Source organism: Bombina bombina, chromosome 6 (assembly GCF_027579735.1).
Source record: "Bombina bombina isolate aBomBom1 chromosome 6, aBomBom1.pri, whole genome shotgun sequence".
Classification (NCBI taxonomy): Eukaryota; Metazoa; Chordata; class Amphibia; order Anura; family Bombinatoridae; genus Bombina; species Bombina bombina.
The window spans coordinates 705,694,567-705,713,493 of NC_069504.1; positions in this window are offsets into that span (position 1 = coordinate 705,694,567).

Here is an 18,927-nt window from a genome sequence, read left to right on the forward strand (position 1 = left end):
AAGCTGCAATGTGAGAGGTTACTAACGGAGGGATAAGCTGCAATGTGAGAGGTTACTAACGGAGGGATAAGCTGCAATGTGAGAGGTTACTAACGGAGGGATAAGCTGCAATGTGAGAGGTTACTAACGGAGGGATAGGCTGCAATGTGAGAGGTTACTAACGGAGGGATAGGCTGCAATGTGAGAGATTACTAACGGAGGGATAGGCTGCAATGTGAGAGGTTACTAACGGAGGGATAAGCTGCAATGTGAGAGGTTACTAACGGAGGGATAAGCTGCAATGTAAGATCTCAATTATGTTAGGCATAAGCTGCAATGTGAGTTTTTCATTAGCAAATGGATTTGTTACAATGCATAACTATTATTTGACTATGCGCTGCCTGAGAATGTTGTTCATAGCTGTCAGTGATCTGTGGGATAGTCTTACCTTCGGTAGAGCGATGATGCCTTCTGAGACTGCGCAAATAATAGGAGTCTGGACACGAGCAAAATTCTAAGTGGAATGAAGAACACGGACGCGCTTTAATTTAGTGCTCGTCTGTGTTCACACTTGTGATTACGTCATCAGAGAAGGGGGGTCAGAACTGGGAAGCAACATCGGCTAAACGCACGTATCAAAAAGGTAAAACAGGGTATAAACCAGCCTGTTTAAAATCGCTATACTAAAAATAGAAAAACTCTCTGATGATAATAATGTGCATTTAGTTTTTCAGACTAGCATACTTACATTATTAAAAGCTTTAAAATAAAAATAAAACAATTTTTGGGTGAACTGTCCCTTTAATGATGTCAGTTTCAGTTTTAATTTTATTTTCTAACCTAGTGACCTCCTCTATCACCAACAACATAAGGTCATAGGAGCACTTGTTTAACACAGAGCACCATCTCCTACAAAATTCAACATTATTACGGCCTAGGGTGGGTATATTTTTCACCCTAAATCCCCTAGGGATATATTTCTTCCTATGATACCCTGATAAAAAGACTGCATGCAAATGATAATCTATTTGCTTCCTCCTTAAATTTAACAGTTTGTGATATATATTAATGGGGGTGTCACCCCCCAACTCACTCAATTCGTCACTTATTCTGATTCTCTCTGCATCATCGTCTGTAAACACCAATGGCTCTGTATTGAAATCTTCATCCTGATACAGATTATCAAACTGTGCTGACTCGGCCATCTTTAACAGGAATTTAACAGTTAGTGCATAAATAGCAAGTATACAAGACTGTAAGCCGGTAGTTTTGTGTCACATATAAATGAACACCAAGCAATGTATATCCGATGCACCTCTAATTATATACTTTAAAAACAGGTAAAGATTAGAAGTGAAGTTTCCAATATCAAGTTAGCATATCCATATAACAATTATAGTGCAGCATCCACAGTTCATGTGTATATAAATTATCGGAGTGCTTATCCCAAAATGCAAAAGCATAAATACAGTCCAGATAAAGGACAGCACAATCTTACGCCAATTCAACTGCCAAGGTGCAAAGCAAGCCAATTTGTATCCTCTCCAAGAACACAGGCACTCACTGGTCTTTATAAAAGGTAATCCTTTATTCAATCCATTAAAATGATAATAATACAATGACGTTTCGGCACAACATTGTGCCTTTATCAAATGTATCAAAATATTAAAAGCTTCATACCAAACTTACCCCAAGTCACCACTTAAATACTACTGGAGTATAACACCTGCCGCCAGCTCATCGTGTGTAAAGTCAGCGTCTGACGTCATCAGGGAGCGCTAAACTGTGCGCCCTGTGAGATCGTAGGGCCGACGTTGCCATAGCAACATGTAAACTATACACGGTTTCTTGGCGGCTGTGCAATAAACCAATAGCTATATTTGCATATCGAGTGTGTCGCTGATTACACATATTGACGGAGATCCCCAACCTCTAGCCAGAGTAACACTAATAATAGCGAACACTCCAATTCTTCTTTTTTAGGAGTGGGGACACGCTCGGCAGCTAAACCACCAACTATTCCCAATACAAAAAGAGAAGTGAGGGAAGAAAAATCAGAAGGGGGGCCACAAAAAAACAATTAGCAAGGAAAAAGTAGATATTATATTTAATCTTAATAGCAGACATTTGAATGAAGCGGAAACATCCCTGTTAAATCGGGGGCTATCATTCATATCGACCCCCAAAACTGATTCTTTTGATATGCTGGTGGATATACATAAGTTACAAAGACAGCTGAAATTAAGAGATCATTTTAGAAATGATACATATGTCCCCACTCCATTCAAGAAAAAATCTACTTTTGAACCTGCAAATACACATAATTCTATCAGAGGATATACACGGGCTCTTAGCCATGATATTAAACAAATACCTCAAAAAAAGACATATTCTAACTTGAGTAAAGCTGAGGCCCAAGCACTTATGGACCTTAAAAATGACACCTCCATCATTATCCGCCCTGCGGATAAGGGGGGATCTGTTGTCATTTTAGACTATACAGAATACAGGAAAGAGGCACTTAGACAGTTAAGAGATAGCCAAACGTACAATAAATTATCTGGTAACCCTACATCAACCTATAAAAGGGTCATTGACAGATTTCTACAGGAGGGCTTTGAGGCAGGTATACTTAGTGAACAGGAGCAGACATTTCTTATTACGGATTATCCAAAGGTTCCTGTACTCTACTTACTGCCAAAGGTGCACAAAACCTTACAAAATCCACCTGGCAGACCGATTGTGTCTGCCAGGGGTTCAATTCTGTCCAGTTTGGCCATATACATTGACTCGCACCTCCAGCAGGTTGTGAAGCATACTGAATCTTACTTAAAGGATTCCCCAGAGATGATTCGTGTCCTCAAGGAATATGTTGGTTTAAGTGTTGATGATGTACTTGTCACCATGGACGTGGACAGCCTTTACACTGTGATACCTCATCATAAAGGGTGTGGAGGCTGTCAGGTCCATGGTGACAGGCAACGATTTGTACAATGGTCCACGCATAGAGTTCCTTTGTGAAATGTTAACACATTGTCTTGAGAAGAACTATTTTAAATTTGAAAATGAGTATTTTTTGCAAATCGCAGGTACAGCCATGGGTTCGAATGTGGCACCCACTTATGCAAATCTCTACATGGCGTGGTATGAACGCACTTTGATGCGGCCACATGATAACAGCAACATCATGTACTACACACGCTACATCGACGATGTGTTCTTGGTGTGGAGAGGTGGTGAGCCAGCATTGCTTGAGTGGGTGTCACATTTGAATACCATGGCTTGTCCAATCAGGTTTAAGTTGGATTATAGTACAGTATCTGTACATTTTTTGGATCTTAACATTTTCAAAGTTGATGCAGAGGGTATCACTCGTTTCGGTACTTCCCTTTATACCAAACCAACTGACCGCAATTCCTTGTTGGATGCGAGGAGTTTTCACCCTCTGCACCAAAAGAAAGGGATTGTCACCTCCCAACTCACTCGTGTCATCAGGAACAACAGTGAGATACCTATGCTACACCAACAACTAGAAGAAATGGACATGAAACTAGTGGAGAGAGGCTACACCAGAGAGATGGTCAAGAAGGCATGTAATGATCTTATGGATCCCACTAATCTGGAAAATAGACAAGGGACAACTAAATCAGACCCTGACCGGATCAACATGGTCACTACATACACATCAGATTCGAGACACCTCACTGAGGCGGTCCGTAGCCATTGGCCAGTGGTATGCAGTGATCCCACACTACCATTTGGGAGGGTGGCTGCCCCCAGAATAGCATACCGAAGAGCAAATAACCTAAGGGACATATTGGTTAAGTCAGATCCAATAAGGAATTACAAAAAGGATACTTGGCTTAAACCCACGAAGATGGGCTGTTTTCCCTGTTCTGGATGTGTAACCTGCAATGGTATGCTTAGGGGCAACTCGTCTCAATACCCTCACAGTAATAGAAGATTCGACATCAGGCATCGCCTTACCTGCACCAGCATATATGTAGTATACATGATCATTTGCCCATGTTCCAGGGTATATATCGGCAAAACTGTAACAACCTTCCACGAGCGTATGGCAAACCACCGTTGTGCAATACGGGAGGCCTTACGCACTGGTGAATCAGAACAACCAGTAGCTAGGCATTGCATCCAATATAAACATGCGGTTTCCAGTTTACGCACAATGCTTATAGATCATATACCCCCACTTCCAAGGGGAGGTGACAGGGGGAACCTGTTACTACAATGTGAAACCAAGTGGATCTACAGGCTAAATACCATCGCTCCATATGGCCTCAATACTTCGCTGGACTTTAGCCCCTTCTACTAGATAAATTCTGTCCTGGTAACATAATCTGAGTACACAGATTTGTCCTGGTGTAGCATATGGGTTTCAAAAATGGACATATAATCATTTCTCACATATTGTTCCTATGTTTCTACCATAATACTAGTGGGCATGACTGTTAGCCAGTATTTCACCTTATATGCAAATTGAGGTAGTCTATTGTCTTTATGACATCAAATGCTTTCTTGATACTTTTCACTTATTATGATATGGATACAATGTTATATAGATGCTCCTTTCTAACACATGTTTGAATTTTATGCACTATGTTCCTTTATGCACTTTGTTTTTAGTACTATTTGCTGGGAGTGTTGCGCTGATATAGATATTGCTTTTTTGTCCAATAGTTTGGGGATCTGCGGTACTTTGCCCCATTATAATAAGTATGGGGATCTCCGTCAATATGTGTAATCGGCGACACACTCGATATGCAAATATAGCTATTGGTTTATTGCACAGCCGCCGAGAAACCGTGTATAGTTTACATGTTGCTATGGCAACGTCGGCCCTACGATCTCACAGGGCGCACAGTTTAGCGCTCCCTGATGACGTCAGACGCCGACTTTACACACAATGAGCTGGCGGCAGGTGTTATACTCGAGTAGTATTTAAGTGGTGACTTGGGGTAAGTTTGGTATGAAGCTTTTAATATTTTGATACATTTGATAAAGGCACAATGTTGTGCCGAAACGTCATGGTATTATTATCGTTTTAATGGATTGAATAAAGGATTACCTTTTATAAAGACCAGTGAGTGCCTGTGTTCTTGGAGAGGATATATATATATATATATATATATATATATATATATATATATTTTATGTCATAAATCTTTTGCAAACATATTTACATGTCCCTAAATTCTTTTTTTGTTCTAAAAAATGTTGTCTTTCTTATATCTATGTTTATTTATACCATTAAATGTATATAGTGTAAATATATTATTATTCTGAGCAGGAATAATTGTGAATATAACATATAATCAGGGTATCATATGTATTTATTTGCAATCAATGGATATATTAAGAGCTGTGCCAGTTTTCTCTCTGCACCTGTGTAACCCTTTCTGATTGCAGTGTATTTTTAAACACCACCCCTACACAGGTGTTACAAAATGTCCTGGCATATAAGATGACATTTCTCAATGAAAATGAAATTCAAAAGAAGGAAGAAAAACACTGAATATAGCATGACAGTAAAGAGGTGATTTTAATTTCTTTTGTGTCTGATTCATGACAGTTTAATGTTAGGTGGGCTATCCCTTTGAGCTATCATCTTAAGATTATATTGAATCAAACATCGTTCGATTTTTAAAATCATTGTCTAAAATATTACACTGTGTGTCCTAATGTTAGCATTAATGTTTATCTTTAATACTAATTACACATTTATATATACTTTCAAAGTATAATACACAATGAATACACAATGAAACAAAAGGCACTTACAAGTTCTGATGAGTGATCAATCACACAAGTATCAAGCAATTTGATTCATTAGTCATGGTAGAACATGTATATTTAAATTTGATTAGCTGATGTCATAAATTATGTGATGATGCATATCCCATTCAAAAGTGGGGAAAAAATTCACTAGTGTGTGGGTTGTCTAGGAGTATTGCGTCATATTATTATAACCTCCGATCCAATACCAGCACATTATTTAGCTTGCCTCAATACAAAAAGAAAGCAGCTCGATCCTCCTTTTCCTACAGAGCACCACAATTATGGAACAACCTCCCGCACACTTTCAAACCTTCCCCAAGCCTAATATCCTTTAAGAGATCCCTCTCTACATATCTCAAAACAGAATGCATCTGTTATGGTTGATTAAATACCTGTTCTATGTTAAAAAAAATTTTTTTTTTTTTGTGTGCATATATTGTGTATTATTATTGTTTTTTGTATTTTATTGTACCCTATTGTATCAATGCAATGTCTTGTGGACCCAGGACATACTTGAAAACGAGAGAAATCTCAATGTATCCTTCCTGGTAAAATATTTTATAAATAAATAAATAATAAATAATTAAATATTTGGTGCGAAAAGTGTTGCATCAGTTTTGGTGCAAAGTGGAGAGTGGGACTTGTATTACATGCCTTAAACATGGTGCATATAGATTTATCCAAAAATAACATAATATAGCTAACTTTATTTTTTATGTATTTATTTCTTTTGTATCTCTATATCTACTAATGCACCAAGTTTGCAGCAATAATATTGTCCCCTTGCTTTGTAATGATAGACAAAGATGTAACATAATAGTGCATCAAATTTGAAGCAATACTTTGCATCAAATTTGGAGCAATAATGTTTGATTTAGAAAGAGTATAGAATTTTAATAAAGTTTCTAATTTACTTTTATTATCTAATATGCTTCATCGTCTTGCAGCATTGAACATAACCTTTCTGTGTTTTCAGTCTCCCATTGATTTTTATGGTATCCACGGCCTCAAGGGTGGCGGTTTGAACGATAGGTATGCTGCGTGGGAATAGACGCGAGCATACCTGTTGTTGAATGTTTGATAAATTGAGAAATGGGTCAAATAGAGTCGAATGGGAATTCGAAACATCAGATCTCTGGTTAATTTTATAAATGTGCCCCAAATGTCCCCGAAATACAGTGGTGTGTATTTTGTTGAAAAATAAAAATTGTAGCACTTTTATTTTTTAATACAATTCCTGCACTAGGCAGTATTTTGGGGGTAAAGTTGGCAGGTGTGAGGTGTTAGAAAAAAAACCGCAAAGAAAAATGCCTTTACATTGCGGTCTATGGGAACTGTGTGTTCCCAGTAAATAAACAACATTTATGCTTACCTGATAAATTTATTTATTTCCGGATATGGTGAGTCCACGGCTTAAATAATTACTGTTGGGAATATCACTCCTGGCCAGCAGGAGGAGGCAAAGAGCACCACAGTTAAACTGCTAAGTATCACTCTTTTACCCACAACCCCCAGTCATTCGACCGAAGGGAAATGGAGAAAAAGGAGTAACACAAGGTGCAGAGGTGCCTAAGGTTATAGTCAAAACAACAACTGTCTTAAGATAAAGGGTGGGGCCGTGGACTCCGGAAAGAAAGAGATTTATCAGGTAAGCATAAATTTAGTTTTTCTTTCCTAAAATATGGTGAGTCCACAGCATTATCCAATGTCTTACTTCTAATGTTTTGTTAATTGCCATGTGATGCTCAATCCTTATCAATACTTGCTATTATTCTAAAATGTATAGCTGTCTTATGCCACAGTTTTAACCCCCTCCAAATTTTATTGTCTGTTTACTTAACATCTCACCCTGACCAGACCAGAATCTAACTTTCCAATTGGCTTTTCTAATTGTCTTTGATTAGCAATCAACTAAATTTAGTGGACTCAGCTGACTGCCCTGCCTGCATATATTTCACACTAGTTTGGGCTGTGCATTGCTATAACATTTTCAAAGTGAACATTTTATAAGTGAGGCATTAACATTAGAATTATACAAGAATTGAACAAGGATTGGGCTCGGGGCAAGACACCAGGCAAGTACTTCTGTAATATTATGTTTCATACTCACTGAAACTTAGTAACAATAGTATGTCTTTTTGTAATGGAAGTCTACAAAATTGGCTATCAGCTCCTAGGGGAACATTTAAATGCAATAAACCCAATTGCCCTATGTGTCCATTCGTCAGAAAGGGTGACATTTTCTTTAATCATAATGGCTCTGAGTCATTAAATGTGAAACACAGATGTAATTGCCAAACAACTTATACAGTATATCTCCTGTACTGCAAGTGTGACCATATTTACATTGGTCGCACAAAGAGGAAAACATCTAAAAGGTTCAGTGAGCATCTCTACAATATTAAAACTAATTTTGAGAAGCACAGTGTACCAGTCCACTTTACTGCAGTTCATGAAAGCAGCAGTCGAGATTTATTTGTACAAATTATAGATTGGGTACCCCCAGGAACTACTAATAGATTACTGTGTCTCAGGAAAAAGGAGACTGAATGGATTTATAGATTAAAGAGTTTAGCTCCCCTAGGATTAAATATTGACCTAGATGTACAAGCCTTTTTGTGATTTTACCAATGAGATTACTAGATTACTCTCTCTATTGAATTTTTATGTGTTTAATGAAATATGTTCTCACTTATATATTATGAGATGTTTTTATTCACTTTCTATGAAATATGTTTTTATTGATGCGATATTATGATGAATTAGATTTTTCCTTTTTTTTCTTGAATTCGTGAGATGAAATGTCTTGATGAATTTTTGGATGAATTTTTATTATATGTATTTCGCTTATTCACTAATTTTGCTTACTGTATGGTTTTCTTAATCAATGGATTTTTATGAAATACATCTGCTGCTAATATGTATTTTTAATATGCATTTTTAATGTGCTTTTAATGTGTTTATATAAAAAAAAAATTCAGTTTGTATGTGAAAAACGTTTTTATAAATGTACAGGAGTATATATCTTTTTAATTACCTTCGGTGTGGAACTTTCATTTACCAATGGGGATTAGAGACCACCGATATTTAAGGACATGAACAATGATGACCCATCACTCTTGAGAAAGCCGGGCTGTCGCCGGCGAAACTCGTTGAGCTTTTTGGTCATCCTGTGGATCCGTAGTACCAGCTGGAAGGATGCTTAGTGACGTCTCCTGTCAATCACGCTTTGGAAACAACAGCCGGGAACTTTTGAATCCTTTGAACGTAGACGTCCCCTGCAGATTTGACTGAAACCGCTACGTTGTTATTGTGAACTCCACCATTTTCCTGTTTTAAGGCTTGCTTTTATCCACCTTCTAGTAAGTTGCATTACTAGTGTGTGTCTTCTATCAAATAAATTACTACCTTGAGTCGGATGTGCGCTGTCTCCCTTTCCTCTGTTGCAGTTTACTTGCTAACCCATCGGTGGAGAAGGAACCCATAGTTTGCTATATAGCTGCACTCCGCTGAATCAATCTGCTCACCCTTCGATTGAACAATATTGCTGTGGGGGCTAACTCCATTTTTTCTACCATACTTCAGGATACACGTTGTCCGGTAATGTAGCGCAGCTCTCTTTTATGTATATATAAGATTTTAATCCACTCTCTCATTCTTTCCCGTCTCGATTACTGGAAATCTGTCCTCTCTGGTCTCCCCACCTGCCACCTAGCTCCTTTACAGTCCATAATGAATGCCTCTGCCAGATTCATCTTCCTTACACGCCGCTCTTCATCTGCTGCTCCTCTCTGCCAATCCCTTCACTGGCTTCCTCTTGCCTCTAGGATCAAACACAAAATTCTCACTGTGACATACAAAGCCCTCAACTGCTCTGCTCCCCCCTATATCTCAGACCTTGTCTCCAGATACTCTCCCTCCCATCTCCTTCGCTCTGCTCATGACCTCCTACTCTCCTCCTCTCTTGTTACCTCATTGCACTCCCGTTTACAGAACTTCTCCAGACTGGCTCCCATCTTGTGGAACTCTCTGCCTCGCCCCACAAGACTCTCCCCTAGTTTTGAAAGCTTCAAGCGCTCCCTAAAGACTCTACTGTTCAGGGATGCATACAACCTATGCTAACCTTACTTTATACCAGTTCCACTCCTCCATTTCTATCCCCTGGACCCCCTTAGCATGTAAGCCTAAGAGTCCAGCTGTTTGTAGATCACCTTCTTAAGAGCTGACTACAACAGTGTAACTATTGGCAGGGCCCTCTACCCATTTGATCCCTATAATTGTATTGTTGTACTCTCCCTTTTCTTATAGCGCTGCGGAATCTGTTGGTGCTCTACAAATTATTATTATTATTATTATTATTATTATTATTATTACTGTTGGGAACCAATACCCAAGCTAGAGGACACAGATAAATAGGGAGAGACAAGACAGGCAGTGCTAAACGAAAGGCACCACCGCTTGAAGAACCTTTCTCCCAAAAGAAGCCTCAGCCGAGGCAACAGTATCAAATATGTAACATTTGGAAAAAGTATGTAGAGAAGCCCAAGTTGCAGCCTTGCAAATTTGTTCCACAGAAGCTTCATTTTTGAAAGCCCAAGAAGAGGAAACAGCTCTTGTGGAATGAGCCGTAATTCTCTCAGGAGGCTGCTGTCCAGCAGTCTCATAACCCAAACGAATTATATCTTGTAAACAAAAAGAAAGAGTAGAATCAGTATCTTTCTGACCTTTACATTTCCCAGAGAAACAGACAAAGAGGGCAGAAGACTGGCGAAAATCCTTAGTCGCCTGTAAGTAGAATTTAAGAGCAGGTACGATATCCAAATTGTGTAAAAAACGTTCTTTGGAAAAAGAAGGATTAGGACACAGAGAGGGAACAACAATTTCCTGATTGATATTTCTATTAGAAACAACCTTAGGAAGGAAACCTAACTTAGTACAAAGAACTGCATTATCGGCATGAAAAATAAGATAAGGGGAATCACACTGCAGAGCTGAGAGTTTGAGACTCTTCAAGCAGAAGAGATAGCAAAAAAAAAAAAAAACCAAGATAACAACTTAATGTCTATGGAATGCAATGGATCAAACAGAGCCAGCTGTAAAACTTTAAGAACAAGGTTAAGGCTCCAAGGAGGAGCAACAGACTTAAAAAGACAGGCCTGATTTTGACCAAGGCCTGACAAAAAGATTGCACATCTGGCACATCCACCAAATGTTTATGTAGTAAAACTGATAAAGCAGAAATCTGACCCTTCAAGGTACTGACTGACCATCCCTTCTTCATGCCTTCCTGAAAAAAAGATAACATTTTAGGAATTCTAATTCTTCTCCAAGAGTAGTCCTTGGATTCACACCAATAAAGATATTTACGCCATATCTTATGGTAAATCTTTCTAGTAACAGGTTTGCAAGCCTGAATCATGGTCTTAATGACCGACTCACGCTTAGACAGAATTAAGCTCCACTCTCCAAGCAGTCAGCTTCAGAGAAACGAGATGGATGAAGGAAGGGATCCTGAATCAGGAGGTCCTTCCTCAGAGGTAGTCTCCAGGGTGGGAGAGATGACATCTCCATTAGGTCTGCAAACCAGATACTGCAAGGCCACGCAGGGGCTATTAGAATCACCGATGCCCTCTCCTGTTTGATATGAGCAATGACTCGTGGAAGGAGAGCAAAAGGAGGAAACAGATATGCCAACCTGAAAATCCAAGGAACCGCCAGAGCATCTATCAAAATCGCCTGCGGATCTCTTGACCTTGAACCGTACCTAGGAAGCTTGGCGTTCTGATGGGATGCCATCAGATATAACTCCGCCACCCCCCATTTGAGGACTAAGCTGGAAAATACCTCTGGATGGAGTTCCCACTCCCCTGGATGAAAAGTCTGTCTGCTCAGAAAATCTGCTTCCTAGTTGTCTACTCTTGGAATGTGGATGGCAAATAGACAGCAATTATGGGTCTCTGCCCACTGAAGAATCCGAGTAACCTCCTACATGACTAAAGAACTCTGAGTTCCTCCCTGGTGATTTATGTAAGCCACAGAGGTTATGTTGTCTGACTGGAACTTGATAAACTGGGCTGAGGACAACTGAGGCCAAGCCAATAGAACATTGTAAATTGCCCTCAACTCCAAGATGTTGATTGGAAGAGCAGACTCCTCCCGAGTCCAAAGGCCCTGAGCTTTTAATGAGTTCTAGACTGCTCCCCAGCCCAGCAGGCTGGTGCCCGTGGTCACGATCACCCAGGAAGGCCTCCGAAAGCATGTGCCCTGAGACAGATGTTCCTGAGAAATTCACCACAGGAGAGAATGCCTTGATGACTGATTTAACTCTATTCTTTGAGATTGATCCGCATTCCATTGTCTGAGCATGCACAACTGGAGCACTCTCAAATGGAATCGAGCAAAAGGAATGATGTCCATGGAAGCCACCATCAGACCGATTAATTCCATACATTGAGCCACTGAAGGATGAGCAGTAGCCTGAAGAGAGAGGCAAGAGGAAATGATTTTGTTTTTCCTGACCTCTGTCAGAAAAATCTTCATCAATATAGAATCTATTATGGTCCTTAAGAACACTACTCTGGGGAAAGGGAGCTTTTTTCCAGATTCACGTTCCATCTGTGGGAACTAAAAAAAGACAACAATATCTCTGTGTGAGATTTTGCTTGTTGAAAAGATGGCGCCTGAACCAATATGTCGTCCAGGTAGGGTGCCACAGCAATTCCACGAGAACGGATGACTGCCAAAAGAGCCCCCAGAACCTTTGAAAACATTCTGGGAGCTGTGGCTAGACCAAATGGAAGGGCCACGAACTGGAAATGTTTGTCCAGAAAGGCAAATCCCAGGAATCTGTGATGGTCCCTGTGAATAGGAACATGAAGATATGCATCCTTTAGGTCTATCTTTGTCATGAACTGAACCTCTTGTACTAAAGGAAGGATGGAGCATATAGTCTCCATCTTAAAGGATGGAACTTTGAGAAACATGTTTAGACACTTCAAGTCTAGAATGGGACTAAAAGTTCCCTCTTTTTTGGGAACCACAAATAGGTTGGAGTAGAACCCGTGACCCTGTTCCTGTAGTAGAACTTGAACTATCACTCCCAGGGAGAAAAGATGTTGTATACATTTCAAGAAAGCCTCTCTCTTTATCTGGTCTGCAGATAATCTTGAGAGAAGGAATCTGCCTCTGGGAGGAAAAGTCTTGAATTCCAATTTGTAACCCTGGGATACTATGTCCACAGTTCAGGGATCTGGGACATCTCGTATCCAGGCTTGAGGGAACTGAGAAAGTCTGCCCCCCCTTCATGATGATTTGGAATCAGTGGCGGGTTTCTTTAATTGTTTCCCCTTGTTCCAAGACTGATTGGGTTTCCAAGAAGACTTGGATTGTTCCTGCTTGGAAGAAAAAAGGGGAAGGCTTTCCTCTGAAGTTACGAAAGGAACGCAAATTAATCTGACATCCTTTAGGCCTATTTTTCTTATCTTGAGGTAGAAAATACCCTTTTCCACCCGTAATATTAGAGATAATTTCTGCCAAACCGGGTCAAAACAGGGTTTTGCCCTTGTAAGGAATCGCCAGAAGCTTGACCTTAGAGGAAACATCCACAGACCAGGATTTCAACCATAACTCCCTGCAGGCTAGGACAGCGAAACTAGAAGTTTTAGCTCCTAGTCTAACAAACTGCATCTGCATCTGCAATAAAGGAATTGGCCAACTTTAGAGCTTTAATCCTATCCTGAATTTCATCCAAGGAAGTATCTACTTGAAGAGAATCAGACAAGATGTCAAACCAATAAGATGCCGCACTAGTCACGGTTACAATACACACTGCAGGTTGCCATTGGAGACCTTGATGAACATAAATCTTTTTCAAATAAGCCTCCAGCTTCTTGTCCATCGGATCCTTAAAAGAGCAGCTATCCTCAATAGGAATAGTGGTTCTCTTAACCAGAGTGGAAATGGCCCCTTCAACTTTCGGTACAGTATACCAAGGGTCTTTAATGGCGTCCTCGATAGGGAAACATTTTCTTAAAAATGGGAGATGGGGAAATAGACACCCCTGTTTTTCAGATTCCTGTGAGATAATCTCCCTAGCATGGTCCCGCACAGGAAAAACCTCCGAAGTGAAAGGTTCATCAAAGAAACTATTAAGTTTACTAGATTTCTTAGGAGTGACAACAACAGGGGTATCAGAGTCATCTAAAGTAGCTAAAACCTCCTTTAACAATACACAAAGGTGTTCAAGCTTAAATCTGAAGGATACCACCTCAGTCTCAGAAGAAGGAATTATACTGTCCGAATCTGAAATTTTACTCTCAGAAAGTCCTGATGTATCTTCCTCATCAGACTTAAGAGAAAGGGCAACTTGGAAAGCAGAACTGAGGACAGGCACCTTACTTTCTTTATTTCTAGATTTCCTCTTGCGGTCTCCCTGTAATATGGCAATGGCAGCTAATGCCGCAGATACTGCTGATGATACCTGGGCAGCAAATTCTGCTTTTAAATAAACTCCACTAGGAGTTATAGAGGAACCGCAGGGCACTGCATGTGACACCATTGAAGCTTTGAATGTAGCAGGAGAAAGCTGAGGTATTATTTTAACAGCATCATCCTGAGAGACATTAGGCTCAAAAATGTTACCTTTATTTTTCAAGGTTTTCTTGACACATGAAGAACAAAATTGCATAGGAGCTACAATTTGTGCATCTAAACATAATAAGCATGAATTCGTGAGATCAGGCTCTTGCTCCATATCAGACATGTTGCGAAACAGTAAATAAACTTGTACAGATAAGTTTTAAAGATTTTAATATTCAATTAAAATAAGCTGAGAAAAAAGACACTTTAATTTTACCAATTACCAATTAAGACTGGATCACCCAGAAATGGAGACAAGCAACTTTTTCCTCAGAAACGTTATGAAGTAAAGCCAGTCATGTGACCGCAACTGCCGAGCTCAAATTACTGCTGCGACACAGAGAGGCTCTAAAAATAGCTTCCTTGTACACTTAGCTCCAGAAAACGAAATTTATGCTTACCTGATAAATTTATTTATTTCTTGACACGGTGAGTCCACAATCATCATCAATTACTGTTGGGAATATCACTCCTGGCCAGCAGGAGGAGGCAAAGATCACCACAGCAAAGGTGTTAAATATCACTCCCCTACCCACAATCCCTCAGTCATTTGACCAAAGGGAAAGGAGGGAAAGGAAGTAACACAAGGTGCAGAGGTGCCTGAGGTTTATATAAAAAGAAACTGTCTGAATACAGGTCGGGCCGTGGACTCACTGTGTCAAGAAATAAATACATTTATCAGGTAAGCATAAATTTTGTTTTCTTTCTAATGACACAGTGAGTCCATGGATCATCATCAATTACTGTTGGGAACCAATATCCAAGCCAGAGGACACAGATGATAAGGGAGGGATATACAGGAACCTAAACAGAAGGCACCACTGCTTGAAGAACCTTTCTCCCAAAAGAAGCCTCAGCCGAGGCAAAAGTATCGAATTTATAGAATTTGGAAAAAGTGTGCAAAGATGACCAAGTTGCAGCCTTGCAAATCTGTTCCACAGAAGCTTCATTTTTGAAGGCCCAGGAAGAAGAAACAGCCCTTGTGGAATGAGCTGTGATTTTCTCAGGAGGTTGCTGTCCAGCAGTCTCATATGCCAAGCGGAAAGTGAAGTAGCCGTACCTTTCTGACCCTTGCGTTTACCAGCAAACAAACAATGCAGAAGACTGACGAAAGTCCTTAGTTGGCTGCAAATAAAATTTTAGCGCTCGCACAACATCCAGATTAAGCAACAAGCTTTCTTTGTGAGAAGAGGGATTAGGACACAAAGAAGGTACAACGATTTCCTGATTAATATTCTTTGGGCAGAAAACCAAACTTAGTACGCAGAACCACCTTATCAGAGTGAAATATAAGATAAGGGGAATCACACTGTAAAGCAGAGAGTTCAAAAACTCTCCCAGCAGAGGAAATAGCAACAAGAAAAAAAAAAAAAACTTTCCAAGATAACATCTTAATATCTAAAGAATGCATAGGCTCAAATGGAGCCTGTTGTAAAACTTTAGGAACAAGGTTAAGACTCCATGGAGGAGTAATAGGTTTAAACATAGGCCGAATTCTAACCAAGGCCTGAGAAAACGATTGCACATCTGGCACATCCACCAAGCACTTATGTAACAAAATAGACAATGCCGAAACCTGACCCTTTAGAGTACTTGCTGACAAACCCTTCTCCAGACCATCCTGGAGAAAGGACAAAATCCTAGGAATCCTAACTCTACTCCAAGAGTATCCTTTGGATTCACACCAATACAAGTATTTATGCCAGATCTTATGGTAAATCCTGTAAGTCACAGGCTTACGAGCCTGAATCAAGGTCTCAATGACCGACTCTGAAAATCCACGCTTAGATAAAACTAAGCGTTCAATCTCCAAGCAGTCAGCTTCAGAGAAACAAGATTTGGATGAAGGAAAGGGACTCTCAAGTAGAAAGTCATTCCTCAGAGGCAGTCTCAAAGGTGGAAAGGATGACATTTCCACTAGGTCTGCATAGCAAATCTTGCGAGGCCACGCCGGGGCTATGACACCCTCTCCTGCTTGATTCAAGCAATGACTGTTGGAAGGAGAGCGAACAGAGGAAACAGGTATGCTAGACTGAAGTTCCAAGGAACTGCCAGAGCATCAATCAGAAATGCCTGCGGATCTCTTGACCTCGAGCCGTATCTCGGAAGTTTGGCATTCTGACAAGAAGTCATGAGATCTAAATTCGGCTGCCCCCACTTGAGGGTCAAGCTGGAAAACACATCTGAATGAAGTTCCCACTCCCTGGGATGAAAAGTCTGTCTGCTCAGAAAATCCGCTTCCCAACTGTCCACTCCTGGGATGTGGATCGCAGAAAGACAGCAGTTGTGGGTCTCTGACCACTGAATAATTCGGGCCACCTCTGTCATGGCCAAGGAACTCCAAGTTCCCCCCTGGTGGTTGATGTAGGCCACAGAGGTTATGTTGTCTGACTAGAATCTGATAAACTGGGCTAAGGCAAACTGAGGCCAGGCCAGAAGAGCATTAAAGATTGCTCTCAGCTCCAAGATATTTATGGGCAGGACTCACTCCTCCTGGGTCCATAAGCCCTGAGCCTTCAACGAGCCCCATACTGCTCTCCAACCTAGAAGGCTGACATCCATGGTCACAATCACCCAGGAGGGTCTGTGGAAGCAAGTACCCTGGGAGAGATGATCCTGAGAAAGCCACCACTAAAGAGAGTCTATTGATGCATTGACGGCCGTGGAGAGGACTGAAGGGCAAGACAAGAGTCGAAAATCTTTCTTTTTCTGACCTCCATCAGAAAAATCTTCATTAACATGGAGTCCCCAAAAATACGACCCTTGTAGCTGGAACAAGAGAACTTTTTTTCCAGATTCCCCTTCCATCCATGGGATCGAATAAAAGAAAACAAGATCTCCGTATGAGATTCTGCTTGTTGAAAAGATGGCACCTGAACCAGAATGTCCTCCAGACAAGGTGACACTGCAATGCCCAGAGATCGAAGCACAGCTAAAAGAGCCCCCAGAACCTTTGAAAAAATTCTGGGAGCTGTGGCAAGGCCGAATGGAAGGGCCACAAACTGGAAATGATTGTCCAAAAAGGCAAATCTCAAAAACTTGTGATGGTCCCTGTGAATGGGAACATGAAGGTATACATCCTTTAGGTCTATGGTTGTTATGCATTGACCCTCTTGTACCAAGGAAAGAATGAAGCGTATAGTCTCCATCTTGAAGGATGGCACTCTGAGAAACTTGTTTAAACATTTAAGATCTAGAATTGGTCGAAAAGTTCCCTCCTTTTTGGGAACTACGAACAGATTCAAGTAAAATCTCAGACCCCTTTCCTGAAAGGGAACTGGAACTATTACCCCCAGGACGGCAAGGTCCTTGACACAATTTAAGAACGCCTCTCTTTTTATCTGGTCTACATATAATCTGGAGAGGAGTAACCTGCCTCTGGGAGGAAAAGATTTGAAGTCTATTTTGTATCCCTGAGAGACAATGTCCACCGCCCAGGGATCCGGTACATCTCTTATCCAAGCCTGGGAAAAAAGAGAGAGTCTGCCCCCTACAAGATCTGCTCCCGGATCGGGGGCCAACTCTTCATGCTGACTTGGAATCAGCTGAAGACTTTTTAGATTGCTTTCCCTTATTCCTGGACTGGTTGGGCTTCCAGGAAGGCTTGGCTTGATCTTGCTTGGATGAAGACTTGCCTTTAAATTTACAAAAGGAACGAAAATTACTCTGATGTCCCTTTTGCTTATTCTTTTTATCTTGAGGAAGAAAAGAACCCTTCCCTCCAGTAATATCTGAGATAATTTCCACCAAACCAGGTCCAAACAAGGCCTTACCCTTGTAAGGAATAGCCATGAGCTTAGATTTAGATTAAACATTCACAGACCTGGACTTCAACCACAAGGCCCTGCGGGCTAGAACCGCAAAACCAGAAATTTTGGCTCCCAGTTTAATAACCTGTAAGGAAGGATATGTAATGAAGGAATTGACTAGCTTGAGAGCCTTAATCCTGTCCTGGATCTCATCAAGAGGGGGTATCTGTCTGAAGAGATTCAGACAACGCATCAAACTAGTAAGCCGCACCGCTGGTAACAGTGGTGATACACACCACAGGTTGCCATTGTAGACCCTGGTGGACAAACATCTTTTTTAGCAAAGCCTCCAATTTTTTATCCATTGGATCTTTAAAAGAACAACTATCCTCTATGGGAATAGCAGTGCTCTTAGCCAAAGTGGAGATCGCATCTGCTACCAAAGGAACTGTCTGCCACGACTCCTTAATAGAATTGACTATAGGAAACATCTTCTTAAAAATAGGAGATGGAGAAAAGGGAATACCAGGTCTTTCCCATTCTCGAGCAATAATCTCCGCAGCACGGTCAGGAACCGGAAAAACCTCCACCGCGGAGGGAACATCAAAGTATTTGTTCAATTTACTAGACTTTTTAGGATTGACTACGATAGTTATATCGGAGTCGTCCAAAGTAGCCAAAACCTCCTTAAGTAATAAGCGAAGGTGTTCTAGTTTAAATCTGAAGGATACCACTTCAGCATCAGAAGAAGGAATTGCACTGTCTG